The sequence below is a fragment of the Papio anubis genome, chromosome X (genome assembly GCF_008728515.1).
Source record: "Papio anubis isolate 15944 chromosome X, Panubis1.0, whole genome shotgun sequence".
Classification (NCBI taxonomy): Eukaryota; Metazoa; Chordata; class Mammalia; order Primates; family Cercopithecidae; genus Papio; species Papio anubis.
In genome coordinates this window covers 110,753,866-110,777,969 of record NC_044996.1, presented here as the reverse complement: position 1 = coordinate 110,777,969, position 24,104 = coordinate 110,753,866, and positions in this window count along the sequence as shown.

Genomic DNA, 24,104 nt, shown 5'->3' with positions numbered 1-24,104 from the left:
AACAAAAGGAAACTTTGAAGGAGAGATGCTTTGATCTGTTTTAAATTTTTTAATATTATTAATATAATAATCCCAAATGGACTTAGGCAATTTTCATGCATTTATTCATTTATTATATATATATATATATATATATATATATATATAGCACTTACTATGTACCAGACACACTTTTTTAAGTGGCAGGTAATAGCAGACAAAAAAATACAGGCAAAAATCTCTGACCAAATTAAGCTTATACTTTAGTAGGTAAAAGAGAGAACAAATAAAAAGGTAAGATATTTATGTTTACGTTGATAAACGCTAAGAAGAAAAGTATAGGTATAGAAAAGTATAGATTGGATTGGGGGGAGTGTGAGTGTTCAAATTAAAATACCATAAGACCTTCTTCCCACCTAGATGAGATCACAAAATACTTTCTCATGTCCATGTAATTTTGCCTGCCAATAATGTTAGCACTTTTGTTGCAAACAGCTTTGAATTGGTTCACTTAACTTAGCGAATGGTTGATGAAGAAGACAGAGTTTCATATTACAGAATAGGGCATGCGTACTATACATGGAAGACTTGTAAGTGCAGGTGTAGTTAGTGATTCACCTAGACCAGAGGAAAATTTCAATATTGCTCCTGTGGGGAAATAAAAATTCTTATTTTGTGCAACATCGTTTCCCAATGGCCAGTCAGACTTGAGTCAGCTGCTAAGTGCACATCGAAATAACTACACAAATTGCTGCACGGGCTTCATTAGTATTCACAAAATGACCTTTGGAAAATATCTACCCAAAACAATTTTAGTTTTGGCAGATTTACTACTATCCTGTCATTTCCAAAAGAAATTGGAAAATATGATCAGTTATTTCTAGACACAATTCCTGTTTCATGACATTAAGATCATTTAGTCTGTATTCAAATGCCTTTCTCTTTGCCATCACAGAAGGATATATATCTAATTAATCCAAAAGCTGCATCTGAAAATTTAAATATAACTTAAGGTAAAAGGAGACTAAAATTTGATTTATTTTGCATTGTATGACAGTGAAACCTTATGTGATTACCCACATGAATATGAAAATTCAAGCTTTTATAAACATGAATATCTTATATGGGTCAAAGTATAATTTTATATTAAAATATGACATGAAAATATAAAATGGATATATATCAAAGATTTTATTCAGCTCATTAATTAATGAGAAACCACTTAGATGGTAAAACTGACTCCAAAAGCATTTGATAAAAAAGGGCTTACATAGTTTATCAAGATAGCCATCTAAAAATTTTAGAGCAGGACTGCTAGGTTAGATACAAATTCGTTATTGTCATTTGGGGCAATAAAGTAGCAACCATGGCGGTTATATTTTTATCAGATAGAAATTTTAAGTTAGCTGGTAACTTCATAATGTCTGGGTTGTGATCAAGTTGTAAATAACAAATAAGTATATTCTCCTGAAAAAATATATAATCCTCAGGTGAACTCATTAAACAATGCCTCAGAGTAATATTGAAAAGACATGCCACCCACCTTTTTTGTCCTTTTTTCCAGTTTTAATAATTTTTAATAGTCCCCAAGATTTGGTCATAAATAATCTTTGAATATTGATTAGAAAAAAATGGCTGACCTCATTATAGTTTAATCTGATTATTTTCACAGATACAATGGTGGTGTTAGCTACATATACTTCCTGGATCACCTAGTATTCAGCAACTAGCAAAAATATTTTGTTTGTAAATTTTATCAATGAATCCAGGGTTGAACCACTTAAAAGACTCTATGGCCCTTTTCTTCATGTGGGGGTTAGGATGTCAAGGCCATGAAAATCTCTCCCCCAGATTTCACCGTGGTACCCATAGATTTAATAAAGTCCTCTCCTCAATCTCCCCCAAATACACTAACATTCCTTGCCTGCCAGGAAGTGACCTTCCTTATCACTTCTGAGGTTGAAACCTTGTAAGACAGGTACCAGTACAGTTTCCTGAGAGGGTTTTGTAGACATTTGCTGCCTTTGTTCCCTAATGATGGACTTGCTATACCTGATTAAAAATGATTCGTTCCCAAATATAACATTGGACAATCAATTTGTCCAATTTGAGGTAAAATGGGAACAAATTCTTATTGAAACAATGAATGTAACTATTGTCACAAAAACAAAAAAAAAATCAGCAAAAACATGTGTTTCTGAATTATGAGATGTTGATTCCATATTTAAAAGTTTCATTTCCATTTATAAAAGCATAAAATTCTAAACTGGGAGGAAAAGATCAGGAAAGATCAATGACTCCTTATATACTTGTCAATGGAAAAAGCGTTAAAACATTGGCCATATTCCAAACTTCATGGGTTTAGTTCATAAACTAAGACTAGATTTTACGTTATTAAATGTTTGAAAAAAATTAAAATAAACATTTTGTGACATGAAAATTATATGAAACTTCAGTGTTTATAAATAAAGTTTTATTGAACACAGTCACACATATTCATTTGCATATTGTCTATGGCACTTTTGTACTACAGTAACAGAGTAGTTGTGACAGAGACCTGATAGTATGCAAAGCCTAAAATAATCACTCTCTGAAACTACAGAAAAAAAAATGTGCTGACCTGTGTTCTAGAGCTCAATAAAGTCAACACAAAGCACTGAAAATAGTTCTGGTAAGACACTGAATCTCTGCTCTCTGAGTGAATTACACAGACAGTAAACTTTTTAGTATTCCTTATTAAAAGAAGACTGAAAACTTCATGATTAATTGTCATTGTATAGAAAGTCAAATAAAAGATTCACAAGCTAATTTCTTATAAAATTATCTTATGAATAAGCCCATCGACATTGCACAAAAGTTGTCAAAATGTTAATACTTTTCAATGCTTCTCTTTAGCTCCATTATATGCAATTATTACAAACCAAGACAAAATTTCCTTGCTTCAAAAATTCTGCAAATCTCTATATTATCCAGGTTTTGTCTTTCACTATCCTTTTTCAGATTTTGAAACAGATATCATAATTTACATGCTACTCTCATTTTTCTTTGATAAACAGAACATATCCTATTATCTTGCATACATACCTGTGCTTTTCTGCTATCATTGATCTCAGTAGAATCTCAGTTTCACACAGTAACTATATCCTTTAACCAAATTACTAATTTCTTTTTCACAAACACACACAAGAAACATGGAAGTGGATAATTGATAATCACGTATCATACAACAAAATTAGCAGATAAGCAAAGCTCACAAGTTCATATAATATGGCTAACTACCACTCATATAACTTATACACCTTCAGGTAAGCAAAGAATCTTGGAAATTAAATAATTTCCAATTGAATTCCAAATTAAATAAATACAGACATCCTTAAGACAAAACACAATTACTGCTGACATAAAAGCTTTGTCAGAAGAATAAACATATAGTTTCATATTTTTCTCAATCCTAAATGTAGTATAGAAAAACATTTGCTTAACTGGTCAATAAATTGATACAAAAAGTTTTGGAAGTTCAGAATTACTGGTTTTTTCATAAGAAAACAAACCAACGTAATTTAAAAATAAGATGCACTGCGGCCAACAAACACATGAAAAAAAGCTTAACATAACTGATCATTAGAGAAATACAAATCAAAACCACAATTAGACACCATCTTATGCCAGTCAGAATGGTGATTATTAAAAAGTCAGGAAACAACAGATGCTAGTGAGGCTGCAGAGAAATAGGAACGCTTTTACACTGTTGGTGGGAATGTAAATTAGTTCAACCATTGTGGAAGACAGTGTGATGATTCCTCAAAGATTTAGAATCAGAAATACCATTTGGCCCAGCAATCCCATTACTGGGTGTATACCCAAAATAATATACATTCTATTATAAAGATAGATGCACGCATATGTTTATTGTAGCACTATTCACAATAGTAAAGACATGGAATCAACCCAAATACCCATTAATGATAGACTGGATAAAGAAAATGTGGTACATATATACCAATGAATACTATGCAGCCATAAAAAAGAATGAGATCATGTCCTTTGCAGGCACATGGACGAAGCTGGAAGCCATTACCTCAGCAAACTAACTCAGGAACCAAAAACCAAACACCACATGTTCTCACTTGTAAGTGGGAGGTGAACAGTGAGAACACATGGACATGGGGATGGGAGCAACACTTGCTGGGGCCTGTTGGGGGAGGACGAGGGTGGGAAAGCATTCGGAGAGCATGCTGGGCTTACTACCTGGGTGATGGGTTGATAGGTCCCGCAGGCCACCATAGCACACATTTACCTATGACAAACCTGCACATCCTGCACATGTACCCCAGAACTTAATTTTTAAAAAAATAGGATGAATTGCTTATTTTATACTTACCACTTATAAAAATTAGAAGAAAGTTATACAGCTATATTCGAATCAGTGTAATTTGGGCAAAACTTTAGTTTGAATACATGCACTTAGTTTCTTGTGTAAACAAGCTCACAGTTTCTATTATAAAAGTTTACTTTTCTCTTAGAAAGCTGGCACATGTAATGTCTCAAATACTTTATTTTCTGCAAATCTCTGGGGTAGTTAGATCTAGAGATGCACTTCCAAATCTCTGTAAACTCATTAAGATAAAGCCCCATTAATTTTGGAGACTGTATAATCTAATTCAATAATGCCCTCCAGAGATATGAAAATCTTTCAAATCAGAAAAGGCAGAAAAGGCTTTTCTCTGTTGGTTACTCTGACACTGACGGAGCTTACAGTTTCATTTCTCCACTTCTCCCAAAATTCATAAATAAACACAGATGTGTAAAACGTATGTCTTCAGAAAACCAACTGCTGTTTGGGACACTATGCCAAGTTGCTACAAGCTGACTTTTGTTGATGGCTTCCATGGAGTGAGACAAGAAGGTGGTAAGGGGCTCCTCACCACTGGGTCCAATGGGGTTAGAGGCAGAAGAGCCAATACCCTGGCTGCAGCCCAAGAGGGGTCACCAATAACATCATTTTGGAAACACCTTTTCATTGGACATTGAAGGCTCATGCCGAGGCAGCCCCTATAAATTTTTATTCTGTAATTCCCATTGATTTCCATCTTTTACTACCCATGCTGTTCTGGCTGCTTTGTGAGGCTGATTCTGCCTTACTTCTGGTGCACTATCTCTTGAAAGCAAAAGCCACGGTATATGCATCTGAGACAGAGATTCACAAGGGACCTTTCTATTAGAAAAAAAGAAGATGGTGCTGACACATACTTGCTTGAATTTACTAATGAGGGTTCTGAGAAGGAAACGACTCTGACCAGTCCAAGATACAACACCAATCTAGAATTAAGATTTTAGTTTCAGGTTCAGCCTTTGTTTTGATATCCAATGACAGGTACTGCTAGATTGTTTTCAGGGATGGTTGGCTTCAAGAATGGGGTGAAATACGGCTTATTAAATTTACCACCAAGTTGATTTTCCAAGCCATTTGTGAAGCTGTTTCTAAAAGATAGAGTCTTGTGTTCAGATTTCATAGTTAGTTAGTTTAAAGAATTAATTTTACCATCTCATCAATTTTATAATATTTATTGTTAAATATCTTTGATTAAAATTTGAAGGATTATGATACTATGCTCCATGTGTGCTCTGACTCAAGGATTCATGGTTGATCTGAAAATAGAATTGGGTTTAGGGTTGAATACTATTAACACTACTCAGAACAACTGTTATGTAAATAAACCATTTTTCTTATGCAAAATACAGGTACATAGATATTCTATAGGTAATATTCAATAAGTTGACTGGATGATATACAATTTGTCTCTCTCTTTAGTAGCAAATAACTGAATCTAACAGGATAATAATAAAATGAATAACAAAACTCATAAAACATTCACTAAAATGGTGTTTCCCCATGTTTTGCTTTACATACTATTTTAGCTCATTCCTTCTGATTTAACCCAGGTAATTTTATTGTTATATTTTTACCATCATGATTGGCAATATATGGAGAATGTTACATACTACATTATTTTTAACTCACCTAGAAAAAAGAAAGTCAGAGTCACATGGAATATGTTTTGGTTAAGAAAATTCAATGCTGAATAAATGATTTTGTTTTTTGCTGATCATTACAATCTGTTTGCAGAAATTGGTTTGATTCATAATATTATCAAACTTAATGTCTTTAAGCAAAATATAAATGAATTATGTGATCACAATAGTAATAAATGATTCTTCTGTTTTTCTAAAAAAATAAATACCTACTTCTGGGGTAAATAAGCCGGTGAAATTTAGGAATTATTAATAATTTAACAAAGAGAAGCTTCTGTGCCTAACATGAGATACTTAAGAATAAATGCAAGACAAGATATGTGAAATATATATGAGTGATATTGCTAAAAGGTATTGAAATACCTCAACACATTAAATTAATGGTTAAGAGGATTCCATATCAAATATTCAAGTGTTCAAAATGCAATTCCAACAAATATCCAAAAAGTATTTTAATGGATCCTGAGATCCCTGATCTTGTGGTAACTGAAAATAAAACTAACAGGAAACGGCGAAGGGGCTGGCCAAGTTGCCCCTAAAAAGAAAAAAGTAAAAGGTGGGGGAAGGCATCTATTCTCTCATAAAATGAGACTTAATACCAATCACTAATAATTAAAATGTGCTGTACTAACATAGAGGTAGACAAGTGAAAATGGACACAACCTTTTGATAATGTCCTATCTCATAAATATGGGGGGAGGTGTCACAGGTGTTCATTTTATTATTGTTTTATAATAACATATATGTTACATATATTCTTTATGTTTATTATTTATCTATTGCTGCATATTACCCCAAATTTTAGTGGGTCAGTCATTCAGGAGAAGCTTAGTGGCTTGGATCTGGGCTCAGGGAGTTTCATGAGTCTTGGTCAGATGTCAGCCAGGGCTACTGTCATCTTAAGAATTGACTGGAGATGAAAAATCTATTTGCAAGTTTCCTCACACTCAATTCTGGTGATGGCTATTGGCAGGAGGTCTGTTTTTCCCTATTGCATCTGTCAATGGTCTGTTTGAGTTTTCTCACGATGTATCGGTTGGTTTCCCCCAGAAGAAGTGATACAAGAGAAAGCAAGATGGAAACCGCAATGCCTTTTCTGATCTAGACTTGGCAGGTCACACGCAATCAAACACCTATTCGATATGGGAGAGAAATAAACAAGGGCATATACACCTAGAATATGGGTCACTGGGGGGCGGGCATCTTGAATGTTGTTTTCAACAGTATGTTTCATATATTACATTCACAAAATTAATTTTAAAAAATGTTTGGGTATCATCAGGAAGACCAATTAATGTTTCATATATTTTATCTCCCTAATTATGCCGAGGGCTCTGAAAGAAAGAATGTAACTGTTACAATAATTTTAAGGCATTACCTCACTCACAAGAAAAAATGCCACAGAGCTTATATACAATATTTATTCATGGATTACATTTTATGAAATAAATTTACCTAAAATTGTTGGGTACCTTGGCAAAATAGGGAAAGTCTCATATCTTACATAGCCATATGTTAGTATAATATTACAGAGAGTATTTCCAGTTGTTTTGTTTGGGGTTTCAACACAAATTTTGCTGCCTAACAATCCATCATTTTTGAGGAATATTTCATTTATTCCATCTGTAATCTATAGTAAGTGAATACCATAAAATTATAGTATTGTGTTAGTAGGTAAACTAACTTTGTATCTAAACGCTAATATATTCAAATTTTAAAGGAATGTTGCCATAAAAGTATGTTGTTATTGTGTGTCCAAAGAATGATTTAGCAAGTCGCAATATTTATTTTGAAAAGATTAAAGTTAACATTATTTCTTTTTCAAAAATGAATACAATTATTAAGAATTGGCATAGTTAATGGAATTTTTCATACCCCACATAGCATGTTGATCAGATAAGCCTGATTAAGACTATGTAGTTTAGTAATAACTTTTCTATGTTGATATAGAAGAACTGTCATCTCTAACTCTTCATGAATTCTTTAGGCAGTCATTTTATTTCAATAAATTAATTTATTCAATGACTATTAACTCATAAAATCATCAATTTAAAGGTGAAGAAATACATAAACTTGTTCTAATCAACTGCATCACCTTGCATTAAATCTTAGAAAATAAAAACTACAGGGGAGAACACCATTTACCTAAAAGCAGCTAGGAAGTCTTTGAGAGTGAACATTAGATTACAATTTAATAATAAGATTGGACATTATGCTAGGTGTTTCTGAGATGCAAAAACTTTTCTGCTGCATTCCAGATATAAAACAATTCAACGAGGACACTTACACAGCACTAATTATGGTCCAGGCACTATAATTTTAAAAATGAACAAAATTAAAATACTGATTTCCAGGAGATAAAAGACATGATACTGACATGAGAAATAGTAATATTTACAAATAATATATGTGATTAGGAGACTTGCAAACAATAACTACTATAAAAATACAAATGTAGAAAGAAATGTGTGCCTGAATGTTTGCAAGGAAAGTCTTCAACGCAGATATGATATATGAATTGGGATTTTTGGTGGATTAGAAAAATTTGGATTGTTGCAAGATAGATTTTTGAAGGACAATGACATGTCAGGTGTTAATGAGGCAACTGGTACTGGGTGTTTTCACTGGAGAAGAGGGCAATTGGTGGTTTACGCACATGCATCAATTTTATTTGTCACGTTTGACAACAATTTTGCTATTAACCATTTTTTGTTTTCTTTGGAGACCTGTTTGAAACAGTTATTATTCTGTTTTAGCAATAAGCTGTTTCTTAGAACTCTGTCTAGCACATGGGAAACACTCAATAAATGTTGCTAAAGATGACTTTAAATTTTAGAAGATGGAAGGCCTTCAACTTATAAAAACAAATGCCAGTGTGCATATATATATATATATATGTGTGTGTGTGTGTGTATATATATGTGTGTGTGTGTGTATATATATGTGTGTATATATATATCACAGTTTACTAATATGTAAGTTGATCTAAGTGGAGAAGTAAACCAAAATTGGTTTATTGTTTCACGGATTTGTATTTGTAATTCTTCATTTTTTCTTGTTTTTCTTCTAAAATAATTTAAAATCTTTTGCTAAGTTCCATAATTGTTGGTCTTTATAAATTGAGTATATGGGCCGGGCGCGGTGGCTCAAGCCTGTAATCCCAGCACTTTGGGAGGCCGAGACGGGTGGATCACGAGGTCAGGAGATCGAGACCATCCTGGCTAACACGGTGAAACCCTGTCTCTACTAAAAAATACAAAAAAACTAGCCGGGAGAGGTGGCGGGCGCCTGTAGTCCCAGCTACTCAGGAGGCTGAGGCAAGAGAATGGCGTGAACCCGGGAGGCAGAGCTTGCAGTGAGCTGAGATCCGGCCACTACACTCCAGCCTGGGCGACAGAGCGAGACTCCGTCTCAAAAAAATAAATAAATAAATAAATAAATAAATAAATAAAGTATATGTTCATTTTTTTTCTCTTTGGTAGATGAACCACTATATCATGTCTATTTAAGTTAAAAAATATGATTCTCTCATATATCTTGTAAATAAAAGATTTAAAGTAAAGGGGTATAAGGAAAGCAAGACAAACAAAAGATGGAAGAAAGGGCAAAGTTTGATTCGCATAAAGATATTCTTTATTTTCTATCTACTTTTTTTTTTTTTCTTTTAAGACAGGGCTTCACTCTGTCACCCAGGCTGGAGCACAGTGGCGCCATCTCGGCTCACTGCAGCCTCCACTTCCTGGTTTCCAGTGATTCTCCCGCCTCGGCCTCCTGAATAGCTGAGACCACAAGTGTGCACCACTCATGCCAGGCTAATTTTTGTGTTTTTTGTAGAGACGGAGTTTCACCCTGTTGTCCAGGGTAGTCTCAAACTCCTGACCTCAAGTCACCTGCCCATTTCAGCTTCCCAAAATGCTAGGAATGGAGGCGTGAGCAGGTGCACCTGGCCCCTATTTACTTTCAAAGCAAGATAAACATAATAAAGGCTACTTACCTTGTACCATCTAATATTAAGTGAAAAGGAAAAATATTGTCTTTGTGTTAAGCATGCTCTGTCTCTTGGATTGTAGGAGGTTCTAGGGATTTGGAGGCTGATAAAAGAGAAAGGTGTGTTCATGAGATGGCAGTAGAACACACAAGCTATACAGGGTGATAAGTTTGCAGTCAGAGAACATCCCTCACAGCACAAGACTGTCCAGAAGCTGCTGGCACAGGTCAATACTCATAAGGTGAGGAAGACATGGGAACTCCCTTAGGAAAGGGAGTTTGGAGAGGGGGCGTATATGTGTAGGTGATATCACTCAGCAGTGCTGAGTCTCTTGGTCAAAGAGCTCTAGAAGACAGCAATGGCTTGGGATCGTTTAACCTCAAGATTTACCTAAGCTGTGTTTAGCAGATGTTGGCTGAGGTTTCATGAGGTATGCAAAGCAGATAGGCTCAAAATGGATAAAAATCTGCCTGTTTGGGTTATTTTTAAAATAAATGGAATGTGTAAATATTTGGGTTTGGTTCCAAGGGCCTTTTGAGCTGGCAGGAATCAGCTTGCAGTAAAGAAATAAATGATACACAGAGTCCATCTTTGGCTCATTTATACAGGTTTGATATTCTGCCTTGCATTGGAAGAGCCATGCCGCAGGAGAGGCTGGCTACTACATCTAGTACCCCAAATCTCAAAGGCCTTGTTCATCCAGTAAGTTACATTAAACCAGCTTGAATTTTTTCAAGTTGATCATATGTTCATATGTTACAAATTAGTTCACTTTACTATATGAGATGAGAAAGATTATGATATGCTTATGATGATCAATTCATGTTGTAACTTGGAAGTAATGATTTTAGTTGTAAATGTAGTTATAGTTATATAATTATATATGTACACATATTTATACACACACAAGTGTTTTAAAGAAAGAAGAAGGGACGGATAGAGGGAACATTATCTTTAAATAGTATAAATGGTCTCGCTATCAAGATTTTGCTTTGAGACAGAACATGGAATATATATTTTAAAAGAATGAAAATAAAAGATCAGGTGACATTAGAAATAGATATCACCAAACATGTAATTTGGCCAGAATAAGGAAGTACTAAGTTAGCTTATTTAAGGTAGAAGTATGGATATGGGGTTGGAACACAGAGTTAAAAGATCTTAAGAGAGAAGGATATGTTCCATCAAATATTGACCCTAAGCTAAGAATACACAGAATGTGCATCATACCAGAAGAAGCACAGTGTAATGGATTCATTCCTCAGTGCATTGCATATAAAGACCAGTCAAGACATGAAGAGAAGTAGACAGTGAAACCTGCACAAATGTTAAACTAATGTAACAAAAATCAATCAAAAATACCATGAATGAATATAAGAAAATGTTTCTTCTCCCTATAGAATTCAGTGAGTTTAGTAAGGCTTTAAATTGCAATTCAAAATAAGTCAGTATATAAAAGCTTAGGTGATATTGGTTACAATAACTGCCTTCAGTGGATCAAATGGGCTCTTAGTGGACAAGGAAGAGTTCATTCTACTTTCAATGAGTCACTTGTCAGTAGATTGTACTTTGTATCACTGAGATAATCTCACTCTATTAGGTTTGAAGAATTCTGACTTATTCAGAATAATGATGTGAGGGGAAATTAACTGACACGTTTCAAACTTAATTTTTTAAAGTAATTTTTGTAGTGATATTTTAGTGAGGAATACTTTGTAAAGCATTCCTTTTTGAAGATAAAATATGGAAGAGCCTCTGAGGAAGATAAATAGTTAAAATATTTATCCACTGATTCTATGTGTGGTTGCCTGTAGTCAAATATAAGTGAATTCACTTCTGAAGTGATTGAGTTTCTTTTAGGTAAAATGTCCTTAAACAACATTGCCAGTGCTCTCCTGCTTATAGACTAAACTCAGCATCAACTATTTTATTTCAGTGGAATCCAATTTCATCTTAATTGAAATATATTATGTAAAAAGTTAATAATCCATTGAAGTTGCAATTTGCTAAATGGTACCCTGGTGGCTTAAAGAGTCAACATAGCTTCTCAAAATATCGAATATACCACAAGGGAGTAATTTTTCCCTTGATGAAACCAATTCAGTATGTGTGTAACATTCTAGATATTGTTAGCCTATGAAGTCTAATCAGTTTCTTATAAAAGTTCCTTTAGTAAAAAAAAAATAAAAATAAAAATCTAAGACTTGTAAGTAAAACAGACATTTCTACCAGTTTTTCAAATCGAAAAGAAATATGCATTAAATTTCAATTACTAGCACACACACACACACACACACGCACACACACACACAAACTATTTGATCTTTGTCCCCAGCTCCCGGTACAGAAATCCTAAACCCCTTGGAATTTTTGTGTGATAAAGGTGATAGGAATGTATTTTCTTTTAATGAGGTAACCCATGGTAGGACCCTAGATAGCTGAAGGATAGGGGTTGGTTGCTAGAAAGGCCAACCCTTGATTTAAAAGCTTATACTTATAGCCTCACCTTACTCACCTCTGGGGAAAAGAGTGGGGCGGAAGGTCGAATTAATCACCAATGGCTATAATCATGCCTATGTAACGAAATCTCTGTAAAAGCCCCTAAATGACAGGCTTTGAGGAACTTTCAAATTGGTGAACACATTCACATGCCAGGAAGGTAGCATACTCCAATTCCATGGGGACAGAGGCTCCTGTGCTTGAGACCCTTCTGCACCTCATCCTACGGACCTCTTAATTGGGCTGTTCACTTCTATCCTTTATAATAAACTGTAATTGCAAATATAATATTTTCCTGAGTTCTGTGAATTATTCCAGCAACTTATCAAACTTGAGGAGGGGGGTTGTGGGAAACCCCTATTTCATAGCCAATTTGGACAAAAAAAGGTGGGATATTATTTTGTGTGTGTGTGTGTGTAATGTTTTTGTCCACGTTTCTGGCTCAAAACTCCCATAGGCTCTTTTATGGTCTTCTGTTATGATATGGAGGTGCTTTAGGCCTTAGGAGCAAGCCTCAAGGAATAGAATCTTTCACTTTCCCCTGTTTTCCTTTGTTTTTTGTTTTTGTTTTTGTTTTTGTTTTGAGACGGAGTCTCGCTCTGTCGCCCAGGAGGCTGCAGTGCAGTGGCCGGATCTCAGCTCACTGCAAGCTCCGCCTCCCGGGTTCACACCATTCTCCTGCCTCAGCCTCCCGAGTAGCCGGGACTACAGGCGCCCGCCATCGCGCCCGGCTAATTTTTTGTATTTTTAGTAGAGATGGGGTTTCACCGTGTTAGCCAGGATGGTCTCGATCTCCTGACCTCGTGATCCGCCCGCCTCGGCCTTCCAAAGTGCTGGGATTATAGGCGTGAGCCACCACGCCCAGCCTCCCTGTTTTCCTTTTACCTGCCCAAGACTCTAATCTGATTATGGGTGAAGAGATCCTCATTACAGAGAGGGTCCTACTCTATAACCTGGAGGAAGGAATGCTTCACAGAGAGGCCAAGAAGAATCTGAAAAAACAGGCCTTGCTGGGTTTCCCAGCTCAGTCTCTTAAGATAAGGCCATACTATTTTTGTCCAATCATATTTCTACATTGTTGCCTATCATGCCTATGTAATGAAGCCTCCATTAAAACTCGTAAGAACTGGGTTCCGGGAGCTTCCAGATAGCTGAACATGCGTAGGCTCCTGGAGGGTGGTGCATCCAGGGAGGGCATGAAAGCTCTGAGTTCAGGGAGCTTCCAGATAGCTCAACATGTAGAGGCTGCTGAAGGGTGGTGCACCTAGGGAGGGCATGAAAGCTCTGTGACCTTTCCCTTACACCTCTCCCTATGCATCTTTTTATCCGCGTCCTTTGTAATGTTGTTTATTATAAGACAGTAAATGTAAGTAAGTGTTTCCCTGAGTTCTGTGAGCCACTCCAGCAAATTAATCACACCCAAAGAGGGGATAGCAGGAACCCCAACCTCAAGGCAGCCAGACAGAATTTCTGAAGGCCCAGACTTGTGACTGTTAACTGAAGTTAGGGGAAGTCTTGGGAACTAAGTCCTCAATCTGTGTGATCTGACACTGTGTCTGGGTAGTTAGTATCAGAATTGAATTGGTTTATACCCAACTGGTGCCTGAGCCTTGTCGGGGTGGGAAATTCCCCACACATTTGGTCACAAAAGTTTTCTTCTCTGTTGATAACTGTTGTGGCGTAAGAGCAGAGGAAAAATGATTTCAGTTTTTTTCCCCAAACAAGTGAGTAAACAAGGAACCTGATACTTCTGACTGGCACTGAAGTGATGGCAGTATTATGTGACTTAGCCCATATCCTATGAAGTCTGACACTAACGCTGGATAATTAGTGTCAGAATTAAATTGAGTTGAGGACACCTAGTTGGTGTCAGAGAATTGAAGAAATAATGTTGAAAAAATAAAAATCACATACTTTGTTTCAGGAAGGAAAAAATATCTCCCATGCTCTGTCTATATATGTATTAAAGTATTTTAAAGAACTTAGACCTGAGATTTAAGACCCAAATTTAAGATTTAAAATTTAATGGTCCTAAAACTTGCACTAAAATGATCAAATTGTTCTGTACTCAAACGTAATTAATTTAGATTCCCTGTCTTAGGATGACGTAGAATCAGAATATTAACATTGGAAACATCTTAGAAAGGCATAGGGAATAGGCCGGGTGCAGTGGCTCACATCTGTAATCCCAGCACTTTGGGAGGCTGAGGCGGGCGGATCACGAGGTTGGGAGTTCAAGACCAGCCTGGCCAACATGGTGAAACCCCGTTTCTACCAAAAATACAAAAATTAGCCGGGCGTGGTGGCGGGTGCCTGTAGTCCTGGTTACTCGGGAGGCTGAAGCAAGATAATTGCTTGAACCCGGGAGGTGGAGGTTGCAGTGAGCTGAGACCACACCATTGCACTCAAGCCTGGGCGACAGAGATAGACTCCCTCTCAAAAAAAAAAGAAAGGCATAGGAAACAACCTGACTGTGTCACAGATGCAGGTACTTAAATAAAAAAGATTAAATTATTTGTTTGAATTAATATAGCTAGAATGCTTGGAACTGGAACTAGAGCTCAAAACTCCCACTCCATAGTTATTCGTCATCATTCTATGTTAGTCTTCATTAATATGTATAATATATATTAAGACAGCACATATTTCATTACTTAATAACCACTTGAAAACAAATACAGTATCTAAATAAATGTCCAAAATTAGACAAAAAGTCTTTCAATCAAGATGACAGACCAAATATATAGCCTTTTCTGTTCTTCTAAGACGCCATTAAATGGCAGCAAATAAATGGAAAAAATACAAATCTACATCAGAAATAATGGAAGAACAGGGATTTCTATGAATTTTCTGCAAGATAAGATTTCATGGGCTCATGAAGCAATGGAGGAGCACAAAACTAGAATATACATGGAGGGTGATGTAGCCAAAGAGAAATTTGATCTTCCAATCATAATCTGAAAAATAGTTACTCAAAAAATGAAAGGCTTACCTATACAAGATAAAGTACTAAAATTTGAAATGCCAGAAATATTAATTAGAAAAATGATAAAAATGGAAATAGTCTTTTCCTGCTTATTGCTTCTCCCATGGAATACAGAAAAATAAGTTAGGTAGATGTGCCAATGCAAAAACTCTTCAGTGGCAAAAATAATTAATTAAAGGTGACACAAGGCATTGACTACCTCAGAAAAAGTGTGATTATACTCTCAGTGTAGTCAATTAACTGCAATAAGACATAGAATAAACATGGAAAGAATAATGAAGAATAATACCACTGAATTCTTTGCATTGAGATAATAATTTTTTTGTAATGGAGTAGGATACCACTGTCTCATTAAGATAATTTTTGTCATTAGGTGATCCTGTGAAGGTTTACTTACTCATCACTTAATTTTTTATTGTCACCTAAAACCAATATTATTTCCTATGCCTGTTTTAAACAATACTGGGACAAGGAATACTTGCTTTTCCTGTCATAAATACTATACTGATACTAAGGAAAAGTACTTTAGCTCTCACACCAAGAACTGCCTGGCCCTCAATGATAAAAACAATAAACCAAATAAAAAGAGTTTTTATCAAGACTAACAGCTTATTTATCAATATTTATTTCAAGCCCTTGCCTCACTGTGCGTACCAATAGAAAGCTATTATGTCAGAAACTCTGTCCACTCTCAACCAGTTCCCCACGTTGCAAGATCCACCTTAAAATCATCCATTTCAGGCCTCTAAAAGCTACAAACATCCTTTCTTTATTTCACCATTTTGAAACATTGCTAAGCCTCTGTTAAGGTGCTCTCCTTTACCACAGTAACTTTAATGAACTTAGACTTGCTTGATGAACAGGTATTTCTGGTGGTGTTCACAGAATGCTCAACCAAAGTATCCTGACATCCGTCATTACATAAACATTCGTTATTGCCTTGGTATATGCCAGGGATACCACTGGGATTGGATATAAATGATAATAAATAAGAGCCTTTACCCTAGCTTGAGGTGCATCCTAGAATGAATCGTTTTCAGGCATGAGGATTTTAATAACAAAGTGTTATTCTGCGTTTCTTTTATGCTGGACCTGCCCTCATTTACAGGTTGATATGGTTTGGATCTGTGTCCCCACCCAAATCTCATCTCAAATTGTAATCCCCAGGATTTGAGGGAGGGACCTGGTGGGAGGTGACTGGATCATGGGGATGGACTTCCCCCTTGTGGTTCTCATGATAGTGAGGGAGTTCTCGCAAGATTTGGTTGTTTAAAAGTGTGTGGTATTTCCCCCTTCATTCTCTCTCTCTCCTGCTCCACCATGGCAAGACAGGCTTGCTTCCCCTTCACCTTCTGCCACGATCAGAAGTTTCCTGAAGCTTCCCAGTCATGCTTCCTGTTAAGCCTGTGGAACTGTGAGTCATTTAAACTTCATTTTTTCATAAATTACCCAGTCTCAGGTAGTTCTTTCTAGCAGTGTGCAAATGGACTAATCCAGAGGTATAATTTAAAACTTGGAAATAATTGACCAGATTCAGAGGAACTTTTTAAAATTGGCTCATCTTGACTCATCAGTTTGTATTCACTCTGTATTCGATTTTCTCCTAATCAGAACATTATGGTACTAATCCAGAATATTAGATCATATAGTTTTAAACATTTTTGTAGTCATGGACATGTATTTTTGTTGATTCATTCAGTTCAGCCTGGCATATAATGCTGAGATGATTGGTTAAATTTGGCGCATAGCTTGAGGCCATATAATAGAATATACTCCGTTGATCCGTAGCAGATAATTCAATCTCATTACTATTAAGTTTTTGCCAACTGGCAAAATCTCCCCAGGGTAAGGTTACATTTCTGGCTTGTCTGAGTTCATGAATTTTCATACTATTTCCAGAAATAGTCTAGCCTCCTAGGAAAACTGCAAAACAGAGCTTGGATGATTGAAGTGATAATAGAAAAGACACCCTTCTCCCCTATGCCAATGCCAATTTGCCCACCACTAAAATGGATAACGAGACATCAATTTTAGGCTTGAAATTATTCCTGTGGCTTATTCTAATTAATTATAAGGCGACTAAATAGTTGCTTGAAAAGTACAAGTGAATGTTGCTCAAGTTGGTGTGATAGTTATTTAAAGAAATTAATGTTAGCCTTAAAGCATTGAAAGTCCTTGAGACAAAAACAATTTTTACCTCCCTCATTGCCACAATAAGAAAAATATCTGGCTAAAGAATAAGATATGAGTTGGAATAGGAAGGGAGGTTACTTGAAAAAAAATCTGAAAAAAAAATCCATGTCATTTTCTGCTGGAGAATGCTATTCTGCTGGAGGAGTTAAATGTTTACTTGAATTACAGACTTGAAGTGCCTTACATTTGTTAACTGCATTTATTCATATTCATTAATTGCTGTCTCAGTCTATTTCATTACTACTGTAAACTAATTTTCCGATTTACTATGTGAGAAAATGAATTTAACTAAGTTGCCTTAAGTCATCACAGGTCTAGTTTAGGATGAAGCCATTTCTGAAAAGAAACTATTCTAAATCCAAATCCAGTGTTCCTTATTCATGTCAAGAAGTGGGAAACCATTTTCTGAGTTAGGCATGGAAAAATAACACAGTGTTATATAAGGATCTAGAAGTGAAATTAGAGGAAGTTGGGTACAAACAAAGCGATGAAGTTATTATTTACTAAGATATGTTCTACTATCATCCTACAGAAGATTAGTGCAATGTTCATCTTCTGCAAGAGCTTTATTAATATCACGTAATCTTCATTGAAAATTTTTAATGTATACATCATCATTTCTACCTTGGCTACAGCCATTGTTCTTTATGCTCATCTCCTGTTCCTGGGAAAAGCCAGAAGGTCATTAGGAGTAGCCTGAATCTTGAAAATGGTGAAGAAGCAGTGGAAGGCTCAAAAGTTGAAAATTATAATGATAATTGAACACAGGCGAAAGTATGTTAACAAAAAATTGGGGATACCAAAGTGAAGAATATATATTTGACAAACAAAAACTCTCCACATATACAATAAGGACCAAGATGATTGTTATCGGAGAAGATTTCAACAGATATCTTGTCAATCTAGGGTACAGAAATCTTTATTGTTGAATTCCAATTATTATAATCAAGTATTTACGTGTTAGACAAGAAGGCTTCAATTGTTTTATATGAGCTCCATATCCTCAAAGTTTGAATTTTTAACAAATTTTCTAAATTCTTACACTTCTGAATTATTTTTGTTATTCAGACTCTTTGGTATTAATAGGACATCTTCCGTAAGGCTTCCAATTATTCACAACACAGACAAAATCATTGATAATCTACTAAACGCTCATTGAAATCCAATTAGTAACTTATATAATGCTTTACCAGCTTGCAAAGATGAATGGTTGCGTCTATTATGAAGACATTAAAATGTGTTTTACATTCTAATTAGCTTCAGTAAAGTAAGGAATAAGCACTTTTTTAATCTTGTGGAAATAGCATGAATTTTAATATCAATGAAATATAAATATTAATATCTGCACTCTGCTCATGGTATTTATTAAATGTCCCCCAAACTAAAGTTCTGCATATTTAATTTCATTGGTAATTCCCTGCCAGGTTTTAGATGTAGCACATTCTTCAAAAAGTGATCATTTCTACTTAGACATTATATATATTCATTTAATCACTTGTCCCTTAATTCAACAAATACTTATTACACTTCTTTGGGCCAAAATCTCTTCTTGGTACCGAGTTTATAGTCATGAACAAAATAGAAGAGGATGGTGCTCTTTTAGCACTGAATGAAGCAATAAACAAATAAATAAATATTATTATTTTTCAGGAAATGGTATAGAGAAAAATCAAGCATTGCATGGGAATCTGGATATTATTTAATATCTTTAACAACTGATTGACAAATTATATTAGATAAATGACTACCAGACTTAGCTTTGAAGCAGCATCTTACAGGTGCCCTTCTAGGCAGATTTTTGGGTCCTTGGGAGTAAAGTTGAGGAGTCTGGGCAGCAGAAGTTCATTTAGGGGGCTTGGGAAGTTCTTTTCTGACCCTTATGGGAATACAATAAAAATCTCACCACAGCATGCTATGTGATATTCAAAATTTTAATCACATAAAGTATGGTGTCATGATATTGTGAGTTTAACAACAACAACAAAAGAATACTTTTTCAAATAGCCTGAACTACTAAATACAAAAGAAAAGAGAGTAAAACTTGTATTTTACTTAAGTGACTATATACTAAACCTAGGAATTCTGAAAGAATCATGTGTCCATCACTTTCTAACCCTCCTATTTTCCCCATTCTCAATATAAAATCTTTTCCCAGTTGCATTTAAGAACAGGTTATAAACAAAAAACGGGGTACTATAGTTTGAATGGTCTCTCCAAAATTCAGATGTTGCCAATGTGATAGCATTTTTTATAGTATTAAGAGGTGAGGCCCTTACAAGGTGATTGGGCCATTAGGGCTTTTTCCTCATTAATGAAATTAAAGCTTTTAAAAAGTGGCTTTATGCAGTATTCAGGTAGCATGTTCTCTTGTTTTTCTGCCATGTGATGGTGCAGCAAGAAGGCCCCCACCACACACCAAATGCCAGTGCCTTGATCTTGGACTTCCCAGCCAACTGTGAGTAAATAAATTTTTGTCCTTTGTAAATTACCCAATCTCAAGTATTCTATTATAGTAGCATAAAACAGGTTACAACACAGGTGTTGGGAGTGGCAATCACCAATCATGCTATATCCAGAGCACATTATTATCGAGTTCTACTTTACATCAATGTTTTAACTTCTGAAAGGTACTTGAACATATAATATATACTTAAATTGAAACAAAGATTACCGTCTCGTTACTTCTACTCTTTGTTCCTAATCTTATTTTCTGAAGCAGCACAGCTTTCTAAAGACAGTTATAATGTCTTAGATTTATTTCTGTGACTTATGCTATGAAGAATGCACACACTATTGTGGCAATCATATTAATATTACACAATAAATTTACTTTTAATTCAAATAGTGACCATGAATTTATCTTTTCATGGTTGGCCTGGGAAATCGTGACATTAAGGAACACACGAAAATCAAGCATACATGAGTGAGATAGTTTTGGGGATGATAAGACCAAAAAAATGTGTTGTATCAATGCAACACATTATACATTAAACATCAATCAACCTTGTTCATAAATGTCCTTCACCATATCAGTGCTGCAGAACTTTGGTTACCCCACCCCATCCATGTGGTTTTTAGCTTTGTTTCTTAGACACACACACACACACACACACACACCAGGGCCCTTATGGTGCTTTCCTCAAAGAATATGATTGCTTTTAAGAGAAATCTGGGCTATTCAGAATATAATGTGTTCACTGATACATATTATATGAAAGCTGAAAGTATGTATCTGGAAACAATATCCTCCTCTATAATTTCTCCATTACTGCTAGTAAATCTGCTTCTGTTATTAGCAAGTAATATTTAAATGCATGTCAGCAGAGGGACTTTGAAAATCTGGAGAAAATCAAAAGACAATATGGTCTCTAGTTAATGTTTTAAAATATTTTAACAGATTAACATAAGATCCATATAGAAAGTAAAATACATAAATACTTGAATCAAGAAATGTAATACTACAAGTTCCCCAAGAGTTCCCATACCAATTTCACGCTTCATTATATCTTTACTGTGTGATCACACATTCCTATAAAAATACACTTTTTCTTTTATCTATTTTTGAAATTTATATAAATAAAACTACACAATTCATATCCTTTTGTGTTTGGATCCTTCATATAAAGTTTGTTGAATACAGCAGTAATTTATTTAATTTCATTGCTGATGATGTTCTATCAAAGGAGTATGCTACAATTTATCCATTCTACTTTTGATAAATATCTAAATTATTTTCAATTCGAGGTTATTATGAAAAATGCTGAAATAAATATTTTTGTATGTACATCCTGGTGTTTGAGTGAATGCTTCTCTAAAGTATATGTTTAGGCATAGAATTGCAGGGCCATTGGATACATGCATCTTTAAAATTACTGAATAATGACAAATTGCTTTCTAAAATGGTTTTACAGTTTAAATTCCACACAACAGTCCATAAGAGTTTTTATTGCTCCACATTATCCCCACCAATTAGTATTATCCTACTTTTGTTTCAACTACCCATGAGGTATAGAGCTATCAAGTTGTATGTTTACCATTTGCCTTGCAACCAATAAAGTAAGCACTTAATACATTTTCACTGGCTGTTTGATTTCCTCTTAATTATTAACTGTCTGCTCAAAATTTTGCCCATTTTTTTCTATTGAGTTGTCTTTATCTAATTAATTTGTAAGAGTTCTTTATACAAAATGATTGCCAGTTGTATATATGGCAAGTTTATTTTCCTATTCTGTGGCTTATCTTTTCATTTTTATATCCTTTAAAAGTTCTTAATTTTTATATTGTCAAATTTATCAATCTGTTTCTGGGTATTCAGTGCCATTTCATCTTATTTAAGATATATTTACTTTCCAGAATTCTAGAAGATACTATATTACATTTTTAAAGTTATATTAATTTGTATTTCACATTTAGAGCACTAATCTATGTGGAATTGATTTTTGTTTATTATGTGAAGTAGGGGTTCCATTTGGTTTTATTTTGTAAGGAAAACCAAGTTTCTGAGCACCATTTAAGACTGCTCTTTCTCACTTTTATGCAAGTACTGTGTCTGTCATGAATCAAGTAGCTGTATATACAAGAGTCATTCTGGGTCTCTGTACGCTGTTCTTTTGGTCTATTAATCTATCTTTGTATCCAAAAGACTTAATATTTTTCGTAACTATATTTCTAGAATTGCCTCTCTGTATTTGGCCCATTCTATTTCAAGTGCAATGAAACAGCATATCAAATTTTATAATAATTCTGGCTGGGTGTAGTGGCATACTCCTGTAGTTCCAGATACTTGGGAAGCTGAGGCTGGAGGATCACTTGAGCTCAGGACCAGTCTGGACAACATAGTAAGACCCTCATATCTAGTAATAATAATAATAATAATACATTGAATCTATAAATAAATTTGAGGATAATTGGTATCTTTATATCACTGACTCTTTCAATCTGTAAACATGACATACCCCTGCATTTACATATGTTTTCTTAATAAGTCTCAATAAAACCAATGGTTTCACATGTAGACGTATTGGATGTCTTTTGTTAGCTTTACTCCCAGGCAATTTCAATTTTATGCTATTTAAATTAAAGTCAGATTTCACTTTTTTGTTTTCTTGTTGATATATAGAAATACGATATATTTCTATGCATGTTATGTATATAAACTTTATTAATGTCACTTATAGATACAATGATTTATCTGCTTATTATTCTAGATATTCCTTATACACAATCATAACACTTGTGGATAATGACAGTATATTTTTGATTCCTTACACATATTTTTTCTTTCCTTATTATACTAGCTAAAACATTGTATAAAAAATTGTATAAAAGTTATAATAATGGTAGTTTTTTATGTCATTCCTGTTTTCTGAAAAGAAAACTTTTAGTATTTCAGAATTAAGTATGAGGTTTGCATTTTGGATGATTTCTATGGTTTGACTGTCCCCTCCAAAACTCGTGTTGAAATTTAATTCCCTATGTGGCAGTATTGGAAGTGGGGACTTTAAGAGGTGATTAGGCCATAAGGGCTTGTCCTCATGAATGGATTAATCCATTAATAAATTAATAGATTAATGGTTTATCATAGGAGTGGGACTGGTGGCTTTATAAGAAGAGGAATAGAGACCCAGAACATTAGCATGCGCTTCCCCCTTGCCATATGGTGCCCCGTGCCACCTTGGGACTCTGCACAGTCTCCCCTAGCAAGAAGGCCCTCACCAGACGCAGCCCCTGGACCTTAATTAAACTTCTCAGCCTCCACAACTGTAAGAAATGAATTCCTTTTCTTTATAAATAACCCAATGTTAGGTACTCTGTAGTTAGAAACAGAAAGTGGAATAATTCAAAATTATACTTGATCAGATTGAGGAAGTGCCTTTCTATTTCTAGTTTGCCAAGTTTGTTAAATCATCAATGAATATTAAATTTTATCAATCATACCTTTTATTTTTTTAGGTTGCTTGTATAACACTTTTTAATGTAATGAATTTCTGAAGAAAATTTGTTTAAGATTTTTCCATCTATGTTCATGACCAAATTTACCTCTAATTTTAGTTATTCATACGGTTTTTGTTGCATTTCAGCATCAAGGTAATTTAGAAAAATGAGATTGGAAATGTGCCCTGTTTTCTATTCTCTTAGAGTCTGTATAAAATTGGAATTATTTCTTTTTTGAATATTTTAGAGAATTCATCACTGAAGGCATTTAGCTCAAAATTTTCTTTGTGAAAAAATTTCTTATTATCAATTTAATTTCTGTATTTTTGAAATTATTATGATACAAATATAAAATTATAGATGAAGAGAACAGAATCTAAAGGCCCAAAATAGCACTGAAATAATTTAAGAAACGTGATAATTTCTCTTCAGTTAGTTTTGATAACTTAGCTCTTTGGCAGTTTGAACATTTAGTCTAAGAATTCAAGTTAT